This window comes from Tiliqua scincoides, chromosome 4 (genome assembly GCF_035046505.1).
Source record: "Tiliqua scincoides isolate rTilSci1 chromosome 4, rTilSci1.hap2, whole genome shotgun sequence".
Classification (NCBI taxonomy): domain Eukaryota; kingdom Metazoa; phylum Chordata; class Lepidosauria; order Squamata; family Scincidae; genus Tiliqua; species Tiliqua scincoides.
This window is the reverse complement of record NC_089824.1, coordinates 212678919-212692806: the sequence shown is the minus strand read 5'-3', so window position 1 is coordinate 212692806 and position 13888 is coordinate 212678919. Positions and strand designations below refer to the sequence as shown.

Sequence of the window (13888 nt, the reverse complement as noted above, 5' to 3'; positions counted from 1 at the left end):
AGTCCTGCTGCAGTCTGAAGGCATCTCTGGAAGCTTGCTCAGTCCCTACGTAGACATGGTAATCACACCCAGAACTTGGGGGGAACTTGTGCCCTGTAAAGCATCTGTGGCCATAATAGGCAATCTGCTTTGAACAGGAGTCCTATTCCAAGTTGAAAAAGAGCAAAAGAGCCATTGGCTTTTCTGGACAGACCAATCTTATGCCTGTCGACTCAGAAGTAAGTCCCATTATATTCAGTGGGGCTTACTCCCTGGAAAGTGTTGATAGGATTGCAGCCTAACTCACTTTCATGGAAGCAGAGAGAGGGCAAAGAGTGCATAAGCCCCTCCATACTCAATGTGAACATCAACAGAGGCTTCAGCAGAGCCTGCCCTCCTGCAGGGTCAGTCCACAATATTTTGGCACCTGAACCAAGGTGCCAATGCCACCCAGCCCCTGCCTTTGACTCCCACCCTCTTACCTGGCAGCCCATGGGGCAGGTGAGAAGGTTTGGCAATCAGCAAGCCAACAAGCAAAGTGTCCTCCTTCTGCGCTGAATTTCAAGATGAAGAGGAGAGGAAAATGCTGTGCTAGAGCAATCCTGATCCTTTTCCTTTTCCCAGCAGCAACAGCACCACCACCCGAACAGTGGCCTGCTGAGTAGGTGGGTGAGTAAATGAGGCACCTGTCAGCCCAGTAAAGGGCACCCTGAGGCAACACCTCAGTTCACCCTGTGGCCAGCTCTGCCTGCCTCCATCATAGCTGCTGCTACTCATTCCCCTGTATGTGCATTTTGCACACAAAAGTGAGCTGCTGATATATGTAAGAGAAACAGCTGCCATTTAGCACCTCTTCTCCCAGAAAGCCTCCACCCTCCTTGCAGCCTCAGAAGTAGAGGTAAAATGGTGAGCATCCCTCTGTTGGTCCTTTTGGCTAGAACCTGCTGCCATTTGGCTCTTCCACTTCCCATACTCTCTCCCTCAGTGACTGTTCCATCTTGTCATCACAGGAGTGATGTAACATTAAGTAGGAACTGGTACTCAACTGCGTTTATTTTCCTCTTCACTCCTCATGCTTTTTTAATCTTTTGTGTCATGTCTAATAGATTGCATGCCATTATGCTAAATTGTAAACTGCCTGGAGTGCATTGTCAGCAAGCCAATATAAAACTTATTAAGTAACTATAAATAAGAAAATTAACTGACAAACTTAAAGCATTTGTTGCTGTTTGCATTGAGGCAAAGGATTGAAGAGCCTTTCAGCTCTTTCTCAGTGAAATCAACAGATGCACCAAGACCCAAATAGATGCCCACATGGATACATTCCCCGCACTTGTGATGGTAGACTCAAAATATACATTTGAGGAAAGGTGTTCACCTTTGTTTTGCTCCCCCCCCAACCTGGAATGGCTCTGAAGGGGAGGTAGAGGGGCCCCTGCAAAACTTAGTGCTTTGCACCCCCCTCTTGCTATGCCATTGCTAGCTGCCAACTTGATGAGGCTTGAGGGAGGTGGCAGAAAAGCCATAAGCTCCAGAAATGCTAGCAAGTAGTGCAAATATATTCCAGACACTGTCCTGAGTGCTGAACTAAGGGATCGGGAGGCACACCAGGGCAACAGAACCAAAGCAGGCATTCCATAAATATTGGTGGAATTTTTTGTTTTGTTTGGCTTCTCGTGAGATTGGTTTGATGGAAATAGTGACCTGTTCTATGGGAGGCTAAAAATCTTTACGGGGAACAAAATACTACGACAGGTGAAAAACAGGGACTCTTGCGCAGTCAATTGCAGGGAAGCTGATTGCAATCGAACCGTATTCTTTTCCCATTATTACCTGGCTTGTTAGTGAGATAGGGCAATCCTGCTGCTGGAGTTATTCATTGCCTTTTTTTTCTCTTTTGCATGCCATTGATCTTACTGGCTGCACTATAAACATACTGATTGTAATCGCACAGGATCCAAGAGATACATCTGGGCCTTCTGCTTGTAAATCTGTGCCTAGCTAGATGTGCATAGCTGCTCTGACAAAGACAGTAGAAGCTAGGAGGCTTATCAGGGGGGATTTATCAGTTAAAGAAAACTGCCCAGTGTCTTGTTGAATTAAGACTGGAATACTAGTCCTGTGCAACTTGTGCCCTCCCAAGACAAACTCAGCACATCAACCACCTACAGCAGTCCACTAAGAGGTTATTACCCCTCCTATTTTTGCTACCTGCCTGGGATTGCTGAAATAAGCTGGGCTTGTGAATGACCTGGCAGTCTGCAATATGAAGACGGTGTGCTGCGAGTGTTTTGGTGCATCGCAAGTTGCGCAGACCTGGTGCAGGGAGAACAAAATAGGTCCACAATAATTGTTTTGTTCCACATGTGAGCAATTAAGTTGTCAACATCTGCAGGCAAAAGTGGGCAAAGGCAATGACGTGGGCAGTAGCTGCTATATTCAGCAGTGTACCCAGGCCAGAGTGACCAGCTACAGTGGAGGACAGAATGCCTATCCCTTTAATCATTGTATAGCAGAGGAGATTTTATCAGGTGCAGCTCAATAAAGGGCTTTATAAGTTGCACCTGCCAAAATTCTCTCTTCTATACAATGGATAGGCACTCTATCCTTCATTGTACTGGTCACCCTGACCCTGGCAACTGTGCTACTGGGATGGGGAATATTTTATATGGGGAAGCAGATATTTTAATAAAGTGACTATAACCATATCCTGGACACTGTTTGGAAGTATCCTGAACAGGGGCTACACACCTTGTGGGTGTATTAGTATCCCATCTCTTTTCTATGGGACAAAAGGCAAGATCCATTGGACATCTCCCATACAAGCGGTGTCCAACCTCAGTTCGATGGTGTAGCTGGAGGGGGGGGCAGAGCACCCAGGCTGGCAGGGAGCCTCAGGGTGGCGGGCAAGCGGCCCCTCCCTTCGGAGTCATTCCGGGGGGGGGGAACAAAATGGAGACTACAGCTCTGTTCCCCCCCCCCGCCGGGAATGGCTCCGAAGGGAGGGGCTGCTTGCCCACCGCCCTGAGGCTCCCTGCCAGCCTGGGTGCTCCGCCGCCCTCCAGCTACACCACCACCTCAGCCTACTCATTCATCATGTGTCCTCAGATCATCCCCTAGGAACTAATAAACCATTCCATCACTGGATCAAATCAGCAACCTCTCCATCTCAAACTTATTGTCTTTTCCCCATCAATTACAAAACAAAGCCATTGTTCAGCTGCAGCACCCTTATTTCAAAAACCAAAGATCAGGAAGAAGCAGTGCACCTTAGACAGTTGGAAAAAGGCAGAAAAAAATGTGACAACTGAACAATCCTGCATGAAACACTGTGATAATACTACTGAAAGAGCTATTCAACCTACACAACATATCTTAACCATATGATTTTTCAAATTAGTTTAATTTTGATCCCCTTTCTTCAGTGTCTTTAATGAGTCTTTAAATGGATGCATTTAAATAGAGGTGTTTAAGGGCAGGAACAATTGTTCTCTGTTTATGAGAGTGGTTGTTGCTTGTGAAGCTCCATTTGGGGGGGGGGAGAGATTTTTGTTTCCTTTATCCCTGCATATGAGGGCAGTTGCTTTCATTCACAAAACCCTATTTCACCTTTATGCCAAGGCTATCTTCTCAGGGCACTCAAGCATGCCCCAGAACACCATTTAGGAACTGCTGCTCTAGTGTCTGTGATAATGAAAATGTGTTCTTTGCAAGTTATAAGAGGTTAATCAGTAGCTAGCAGGGGAAATGCTGGCTAGATGAGTCTGTAATGCTCATTGCTGTGCTCGGAAAAACATCTTAAGGGCCTTTGCTAGTCTTTCCTGAAAATACTTTTGATTTAACAAAAATTTGAATGTGTGCATTGAATGTGTGCATTTAAGGTGCAATGACTTTCAGTCCTCCACTTCCTTATCTTCTAGGAAAGAATCCCACCCACCCAAAAACCCTGGAGAGCTGCTATTACCAGTCATTGTTGTAGACCAGGGGTGCCCAAACCCCGGCCCGGGGGCCACTTGCGGCCCTCAGGGACTCACAATCTGGCCCGCGGGCAGCCCCCAGTCTCCAATGAGCATCTGGCCCTCTGGAAACTTGCTGGAACCCATTCTGGCCTGACATAACTGCTCTCCGTGTGAAGATGACTGTTTGATCTCTTGCATGAGCTGTGGGACAAGGGTTCCCTCCCCTGCTTGCTGTTTCACATCTGTGATGCAGCAGTGGCCTTGAAGGAAAGACTAGCCTTGCTTTGTGCAAGGACTTTTACAGGCCTTGAGCTATTGCAAGACCTTCATTCATTCATACAAGTTCCATCTCTAATATATTCATTTATGCAAACGTATTCAAATTTGAAATGGAAATTAATTCGGCCCCCGACACAGTGTCAGAGAGATGATGTGGCCCTCCTGCCAAAAAGTTTGGACACCCCTGTTGTAGACAATATTGCACTAATTGAACCAGTTATCTGACTCTGCAAGGCAACCTTATATCTCTATGTTTGCATGGGAATTCTGATCTCTCTCTCTCTCCCTCTCTCCTCTATTTTCTCTATGAGTAGTAGTGTCCTAGCATGATGCAAAGAAAAAGGGTGAACTAGTACATGTTGTTTTCATTAGCCATCCCATGCTAAAATATGCCTATCCATCTCAATTGAACATTATGCACCTGCAGCAATCTACTGTTAATCCTCAACCAAGTGAGAGGACTGTACATGCACAGATTTCATTTTGGTGATGATCTGTTCAGGGAGGGGAGCAGAGAGTTGGGCTTAATATGCCAAGTTTCGTCTTGCCCCCAAGCAGATTCTTGATGCCATTACTATTAAATTGACTGGATTAGACTAATATTTAATTTGTATACTGCCTTTCCACAAAAAAAATGGTGTTCAAAACAGTTCCCAATTTACAACCAAAACAACAGCAATATACACATCACAAAAGTGAATACACAACAATATATAACATTGACAAGCATGGCAGAAACAAGGCATCGATAGCATTTTAATCACAGTTCCTTTCACGTGTCAATAATATTACAACAAATCATAGATAAACATGATGACTTTGTAACCCCCCACCCCAAACACTACACAGATACATAGATGCCAATGTCAAAGACTGTCCAAGACAGTCAACAACTGTCCACTGGTCAATTGGGAGTTGTCAAAAAGCTATACAGATATAGCTGCCTTAAACAAATCAGACCATTGGTGCATTTCGCTCAGTGTTGTCTGAAACCTCCACAGGGTTTTAATCCAGGCCCTACCTGGAGATGCCAGAAATGGAAGCTGGGACCAGTGACATAGCTAGTGGGTGTGCAAAGCATTAAGCTTTGCAAGGAGCCTCACTACAGCATGTAAGGAGCCCCTCCCCTTCAGAACCAGGTGTACCCCTCTGTTTTGCTCCCACTACCTACAATGGCTCCGACGGGAAGGGGGAGGGGCCTCTTGAACACTGCAGTGAGGCTTCTTGCAAAACTTAGTGCTTTGCACCCCTTCTAGCTACACCACTGGCTGGGGCCTTCTGCACACTGAGCTAGGGCTCCACCCCCAACCACAGACTGGTTTGGCAATCCACTTCACACTCCACATGTTAGACCAAACTTCTCAATGGGGGCTTTTCAGCATAGGAAAATGCATGCCCAGCACTCATTTGACCTCTTAAGAAGCCAGTCTGAATGGATTGAATGACCATTTTCAGCTTCCACTTATTATTTCTAATCACAGATTACCAAGCAAACATTAAAAGAGGATTACAAAGATGTCAACCATGTTGCTAATAAAGCTAAATGGACATGAAACAAGCCAAACTACTCATGTGCTGAACTACAGCCACAATAACACATGGACATCAAGCGCACCATTTGGTATCTTCAATAACGATTTTTGTAAATCTGGTCATCAGTATTATGATATTTTACAGCTCTGATCAGGGTATAAAATTAGCATTTCACAGCAGTTATTTCAATCTATACCATGTAGAGAGCATTATGTGCTTCATTTGCACATGCATTGCAATTGTGGTTGTAGCAGCACAATGTGCACCGAAACATCATCAATTTTGCACCTGATCCTATGGAAATGTTAGTACTTTGAGTAGCCAGGTCAGCATAATGTAATCCAGTGTTTTATTCGGTTGCTTGCCCAAAATGAAAGATGCTAGAAGAGTTTAGTAATGATAAAAACCAGTAGGAACTGATCTAAAACAAGAACAGTTTGCTGTTTACCATCCGTTCCACTATCAGTCACTGTCACTTATTTGACATTACTTAGAAATGATCTGCATGTTAGACAGAATGAGGTGGTAGCCGGAGGTGATAGAATTCTGGACTGTACCACTTCAGCATGTGTGTGGGAGGTCATTGTTTTTTTATACTTCTCCAAATAAAATAAATTCTCTGCATATAGTAAACTGAGGACCCAATCCTATCCAATTTTTCAGTGTCGGTGCAGCTGCACCAATGGGGCATGTGCTACATCCTGTGATGGGGGGGGCAGTCACAGAGGCCTCGGTGCAAAAGAGAGCGACTAAGATGATTATGGGGCTGGGGCACCTTCCTTACGAGGAAAGGCTACGGTGTTTGGGCCTCTTCAGCCTAGAAAAGAGACGCCTGAGGGGGGACATGATTGAGGCATACAAAATTATGCAGGGGATGGACAGAGTGGATAGGGAGATGCTCTTTACACTCTCACATAATACCAGAACCAGGGGACAGCCACTAAAATTGGGTGTTGGGAGAGTTAGGACAGACAAAAGAAAATACTTCTTTACTCAGCGTGTGGTTGATCTGTGGAACTCCTTGCCACAGGATGTGGTGCTGGCATCTAGCCTAGACGCCTTTAAAAGGGGATTGGACAAGTTTCTGGAGGAAAAATCCATTACGGGGTACAAGCCATGATGTGTATGCACAACCTCCTGATTTTAGAAATGGGCTATGTCAGAAGGCCAGATGCAAGGGAGGGCACCAGGATGAGGTCTCTTGTTATCTGGTGTGCTCCCTGGAGCATTTGGTGGGCCGCTGTGAGATACAGGAAGCTGGACTAGATGGGCCTATGGCCTGATCCAGTGGGGCTGTTCTTATGTTCTTAAGGTATAGGAATATTTGTTTCCTTTCCTTGGGGGGTGCATTGTGGCTGCACTGGTGCTGGAAGGTTGGATAGGATTGGGCCCTAAGGCTGCAATCCTAACCACGCTTTCCTGAGAGTAAGCCCCGTTGAACGAAATAGGACCTACTTCTCAGTAGACCTGGTTAGGATTTGCCCTAATATTCTAAAGAAGACCTATGCCCAACTTTTCTCTCTGGTGTGCTACTTTATTACATTGGCAGTGAGGCTCTATGGCATAAGGGTGCATTCAAAAATATGATCTGTAACCTGCAGTCTAAACTGGTACAGACTGGAATGAGGCTTCCACCTCGTTCTGCCATCATGTGTAGATTGCATCTCAAGTCTCATTTATTTCTCAGCCTTCACTGAATGATTTCAGTAATCAGGTTCAAAATATTGGGTACTTCAGATAATAAAGCTGAAGTGTTACTGGCATAAATATATGACTGTTCAACATATATGTCACTCTTTCAATTATGGTTTGACAGAACTTGACAATGATTTATTCTCACCCTTTAATCAATGTTCAGCACCAAGGTCAGCCCAAGAGCCTATTGTGTGTTTTTAAGATGTCTACGCTAATTGAGTGCAAGGACATCTTGTTCCTGTGAATTTTTGAATGTATCAAGCTGTGAATGGAACCAAACCACAGTATCTCACAAACTGTATCAAACATAAATCAAGAGTTATCAACGACCTTAGCTGTTGTGCTCATAACCAGTGGATCCTTTATAAAACAAGAGATACTTAGCCCACAACCCTTTCTGGAAGTGATGGATAGCCCAAGTCTAGAAGCCATGTGCTCTCACTTCAGATGTGTTGTGAACTGGTTGTGGTAACTCAATGGTAATGAAAGAGCAATCTGTACATGCACACCGACATCAACTGTTATAACCATTTTTATATTAGATGGAAAACTGATGCTATGATCTGATTCAAAACAAACAGATTGTAAGGAGTGCAAATTGATCCTCTAGTTCAGTTATTTTCAGCAATTTTCTCAAGGCACACTAACCTTTATGGCAGGGGTGCCCAAACCCTGGCCCTGGGGCCACTTGTGGCCCTCAAGGCCTCTCAATGTGGCCCTCAGGGAGCCCACAGTCTCCAATGAGACTCTGGCCCTCTGGAGATTTGTTGGAGCCCACACTGGCCCAGCACAACTGCTCTCACTGTGAGTGTGACTGCTTGACCTCTCACGTGAACTGTGGGATGAGGGCTCCTTCCACTGCTTCTTGTTTCACGTCTGTGATGCAGTAGCAGTAGCAAAGGAAAGGCCAGCCTTGCTTTATGCAAGGCCTTTCATAGGCTTGAGCTATTCATTCATTAATATAAGTTCATCTTTAATATATTCATTTATGTAAACTTATATAAATTAATTCAAATTTTAATGTAAATTAATTCTTTTTTTCCCTGGCCCCCGACACAGTGTCAGAGAGATGATGTGACCCTCCTGCCAAAAACTTTGGACACCCCTGCTCTATGGTCTTAATCTCTTATGATGTCACTTCCAGCTTCCAGGTGACAGTTCCATGTTCCGAGGCTCTGTTTCTAGGGCAACTGACTGTATTAACAAATTATCTATCCCTCTTCCTCTGCCTCCTCTAAGAAGCCAGCAGAGAAAGAAGGACAGACAATTCATTACTACAGACAATTGCCATAAAAATGGAGCAGTAGAACCCAGAAGAGTTTTTCAGTGATTTTTCAGCCACTGTACTCCCAACTCCCATGGCACACCTGTGGACCTTTCATGGCACACCAAAGTGCCGTGGCACATCAGTTTAAAATTGCTGTGTGTAGCTCATGTTAAATAATGAGCATTAGCTCTCTAAATGCTTCTGTCTAAGAAAAAAGAATGGTATGGCTATGTAAACTGAGTTTTTAACAAGCCCTGCACCTAAAATTTGCATGCCCTAAAATCCCTGTTGACTGAGTTGCATGTTTTGAGGGGGGGTTGCATGCAAGGAGGGGAGCATTATTACTATTACTATTAATATTATTTTACATGATGGAGATGTATATATGCAGCACTTGTGATTTACTGCTATATCTGTTCTAAGCCAGGAAGGAGGAAGAAATTTTGTACAGAGAAGTGCAAAATGATTGGCAGCACAAATGTCAGCTGATAGCAAAGTATATGCATGCAAATACTTGAATGGAATCCTGGCAGATCCCTGTCTGGCCTCAGATGGCAGTGGTCATGACTGGATTAACCTGCCTGCTGTGAGTCAGACCAGTGGTCCAACAGCAGCACCTCCTCAAGGTCTCAGGCAGGAATGTTTTCCACTCCTGTTGCAGGGAGTGAACCTGAGACTATTCGTAAACAAAGCATGTGCTCTACTACTGGATCCAGAGCACTAAGTTTTGCAGGGAGCCTCACCACGGTGTGTAAGCAGCCCTTTCTTCTTCCCTTCAGAGCCATTCTGGGTGGTGGGAACAAAACGGAGGTATTTCCCTCCATTTTGCCCCCCCCCCAGAATGGCTCTGAAGGTGAGGAGGAGGGGCGGCTTGCATGCCGTGGTGAGATGCCTTTCAAAACTTTGTGCTTTGCACTCCCTCTAGCTACATCACTAACTGGATCCAGCCTCTAAGCTCATCCATCAATTATAGCTGCCTTATCTAGTTTCTACTCTTAATTGTAAACAGATTAGGAAAAAGTTGCTAAGGGATTCTTGAACCGCAACATCCAGAAGCTAGTTTCTGGTATCTTTCCATCTATATCCTCTCTTCCCTGTCCCTTGAATGAGCCAGGTGGATTAAAATTCCCTGAAGCAAGCAGGCCTAGTAGGCTGCAATGTTATCTGCACTACCAGTCATACTCAATAAGAACACATCAGATCCTATGAACCCCCAGCCTCCAAGTCACTACGTGAGCAATGTATTGTGTTAAGTAGTTGCAGGTCTATCCCCTCCAGAACCTGCACCCCACCCCCCAAGCCTGGCTTTGACCATATCTCCTGCCTCAGTTCTTCTGCCTTCTTCTGTTTTATCTGGTACTCAACCCCATCCTGTCCTCAGGCACTGCTGCCTCTGGCCTTCCTCTTCTTGCACACCCAGGTCTGAACTAACCCCATTGCAGCCTGTCTTAGTGCTGGGCCATAGTCCAATATTATCATAACATTTACCATTTCTGTGGCAGTTTTTGATTGTTCACGTGCATTATCTCCAAAATCCTTACAATAATCCTGAAAGAATCATTATTGTTACCCCCCACTGGAAGGTAGCAGGGTGCTAAGAATGAGAGGCAATGACTTGCTTAAGGGCACCAAGCAAGTTCATAGCAGAGGGGAAACATATACGGACTTCTCTCCCCCATAGAATGCAGGATGTGCTCCATTGGTACGGTTGTGTCCTATAACACAGTGGGGGATAGGATTGGGCTGTTTGCTGCAGCAAAAACACCTTAAAGGCTTCCACCTTAATGATGAATTTATTTCAGAATATGCTTTTGTGTATTAGAATCTACTTCATCATAGGCATCTTTGTGGGTGAATGTGTTTAAGTTATCTGCTGCACCGACATGTCAAGATTCACAGAGGGCAATGTGCCATTCATTCTTACGAGGTGCTGCTCAAACATCTACCTGATGAAAAACAACAGATAATCACTGCAATGTTGTCTTGAGCTTCAGATGCCATCTGGTTGTCCCCTTGCTGGAGCAAAAGCTTCTTCCTCATTAGGCAAATCTTTGCCTCCTGGACTGATGGTGATTGAAACACAGGCCGACAGCTTCTCTAATTTAACATGGGCCCTCCTTGCTGCCCAGGAGCATGTACTAACAAGCACCAGTATGCAGGAGAATATCCTATTATCCCACAATTCAGCAGGAAATAAGATGCTATCATGCCAGAAACGTTAGGTCTACATACATACATACATACATGTCAGGGACGTGGAGTGTGGGGGTGGCAGGTGAGATAGAACCACCCCACCAGCACCATCTGAAAATCTCAGCTGCCTGACCTAGTGATCATGCCTGCAATCTGCCTGCTTGCACCCAAGTAAACAGGCAAACACAGGCACAATCACCAGGGTAGGCTGCATCGAGGCTGCCAGTGGAATAAATGCCTCCTTAACAAAGCCTTGATAGATAAGTCTAGTGAACTTGCCCAATGGGTTGCAATTATTGCTGTGGCTGCTGCTAAAGTGTGTAAAGCAAAGTCTTTATGGAAATTGCAGGTCCTTTGGAAAAATGCCCAGAATTGCAAGTACGGAAGCCATCAAAGTTACTGCAATTTCAGTGAAGTGTTGTTCCCCCTATAAGCTGCTTGGGGGTCGTTTATTGGGGTATACATTTTAAATACATGCATCCATAAAAAGAGCAACCCTGGCAGGTACACCACCTAGACTTGACAGTTCCGTGGTTCAGGGGTCCTGAGATCAGCAGCTTGAGCAGGTAGCTGGATGTGTGAGCAGCAGGCATTCAGAGAGGCAAATTTTGCCCATCCATCTTGCCTTCTGCACTTGATTGAACTGGGGTCTGGGGCCTGAATATTTACAGTAGCTCACAAGGTCCTGTGTCCCAGTTCCTGGGGTACCTGGTTCCAGCCCAAGTCCCTGACAACCCACAGCTGAGCAAACGTCACCACAGCTAGCATTGTCACCTGCAGATTTTATGTTGCATTTGTATTTATAGCACTCCTAAAGCAGGAGGTAGCCAAGCCTGTCAGGCTGTTTTAAATATAGAACACAAGACAATGTAAGAGAAAGAACCTCCTTTATTCTCCTTTCCCTTCTCCTAGGTAAGCATTTAAATAAGATGTGAAGGAACTTAGAGAAAGAGATAGGAGGTTTTGAAAAGGGCTGCTTTCTAATTGCAGACAATACACAGAACATGTAACGGCATTTACTCACATTCCCCTCTCATTATCCTTTCTTTTTTTTAGCCTATTTATCTATTGATAACAAAAAATAACAAATGAACAAACTCAATAAACAGTACAAACAAAAATACCTATGAATATCATGCAATATCCTATAGCGCATATCCTAATTCCCTACCATCTCATCTAAATATCAAAAAATATTATTTATGTCTCCATCTGCACTTCTTATTCATTCCTTTTCTCTTAACTTTCTTACCCTTTCTTTTTGTATGTCTTACTTGCTGCTTCCATGGTCTGACTTTAGCATGTATGTTCCCTGGGGCAGGGAATTGTGCTGTTTCTTATCTAACTCTGTTAGGACCAGGTAGTGACATCACTAAGGGGGTGCAAGGGGTGTGGGAAGCACCAGGTGTCGTGCACAGGGGGAGACACCACCACTGGACAAAATTTAAAAAATCTTGGTATTTTTGAATAATTCTATCATGTTATGCATCAATCCATGTGTGATTTCATGCAGAATGCAATGAAACAAACCACGCTGAAATATCTCTATTCTATCAAAAGTTATAGCCAAAAAACCAGCAGGGGTGGGACAATGATAATCTCCATGCTCATAGCCCAGGGTGTTGCCATGCCCACTGCATGGGAGGATGAGGGTGATGTACTGACCTCCCACACCAGGTGACACAACCCTAGTGATACCACTGGGACCAGGGATACTGGGAAGTTTTCAGTGATTGTAGTGACATTGCCACACAGATTCCAGCAACTGTTACCCTGCACATGCCTGATCTCGTCTGATCTCGGAAGCTAAGCAGGGTCAGGCCTGGTTAGTACTTGGATGGGAGACCGCCTGGGAATACCGGGTGCTGTAGGCTTATACCATAGTCTTTCGAGACTGAAGGTTGCCAACCACCAACCACCATAGAGATGGGGGAATGGGGGAGGCAGAGGAAGAAGAGAGACACACTTACCTGCAGCAGCCAAATAAGAGAGTCTACAAACAAACAAAGAGACCAATTCTATTGTGCCAAGATTTGCCCATGCTGGGCACTTTTAAGTTGTCACAAAAGGTGACATACTGGAGCAGGTGGACTGGGCACCACCAGAAACAGTGAGCAGCCAACTCCATGTGCCAGTGAACTCTGTATGTGTGCTGTCCCAGGTAAGATTGTGCAGGGGGTTGAAGGGAGACAGTGGTTGGGCAGAACAGGGTGGGGATGGGGACAGGGGTGGGGAGGAGGGCAGATTGGGACCAGGAAAAGGGCCGATAAGGACAAGGAAGGGTGTGGATCAGTGGCAGTGGCAACCCCAAAATCCAAGTCCCTTACCTGGGCTCAGTCCACCTTCATGGGTTCACATGGACTTATGCCAGTAAGAGCACAGCACAGATCCAGCTAGGCTCACCAGGATGGCAGGAGCTTATCCTGGAGCAAGAGAAAAAAGTGTTGCCTTGCCCCAAAGAAGCCTCCAGAAGCCAAACCCTCTTCTCCCCCCCCCCCCCCAAGATGCAGCAGATGCCCTATTGGCTCCATCACATTTTATACCTAGTAAATGACTATGTAGCTTGAAATATTTCATTTACCTTTTATATTAATTGTGATTTTAAAAGGAGCTCAGTCAACAGGAGCTCACTGTTTTTCTGCAATCCACACATTATACATCAAGGAGCTGCATGTAGCCCATGAGCTGTGGCTTGGCCACCCTTAACATGTTGTATTGAGCTCTGTCTCACAATGGTAGATTATTTTCCTATTTTTTAATACATGCAGCTCTCCAAAAATTGTGATTCATGGGACTGAGTGTGATTTTGAACAGTGGTGCAAATTGCTGGGAGCCGAGAGGCACCCATGCCAACCTATCACAGAGATGAAACAACAGCTGCCTGCATTCAGCCTGGCACTCTCTGGTCTGAACCTCTGACTACAGGCTCTGTCTCATTTCTTGTTCTATTCAAGGGCACAAGTGCCAACACTGGCATGCGTTC

The 13888-nt window shown here is 45.1% G+C and overlaps 1 protein-coding gene and 1 pseudogene across 1 annotated transcript in view; one reads left to right on the top strand and one right to left on the bottom strand.

Moving 5' to 3' along the window:
* PHACTR3 (phosphatase and actin regulator 3) overlaps positions 1 to 13888 on the bottom strand; it is a 255263-nt gene that overhangs the window by 195583 nt on the left and 45792 nt on the right. The gene's annotated exons all lie outside the window — the stretch shown is intronic.
* On the top strand, positions 12663 to 12779 carry LOC136650366 (5S ribosomal RNA; annotated as a pseudogene).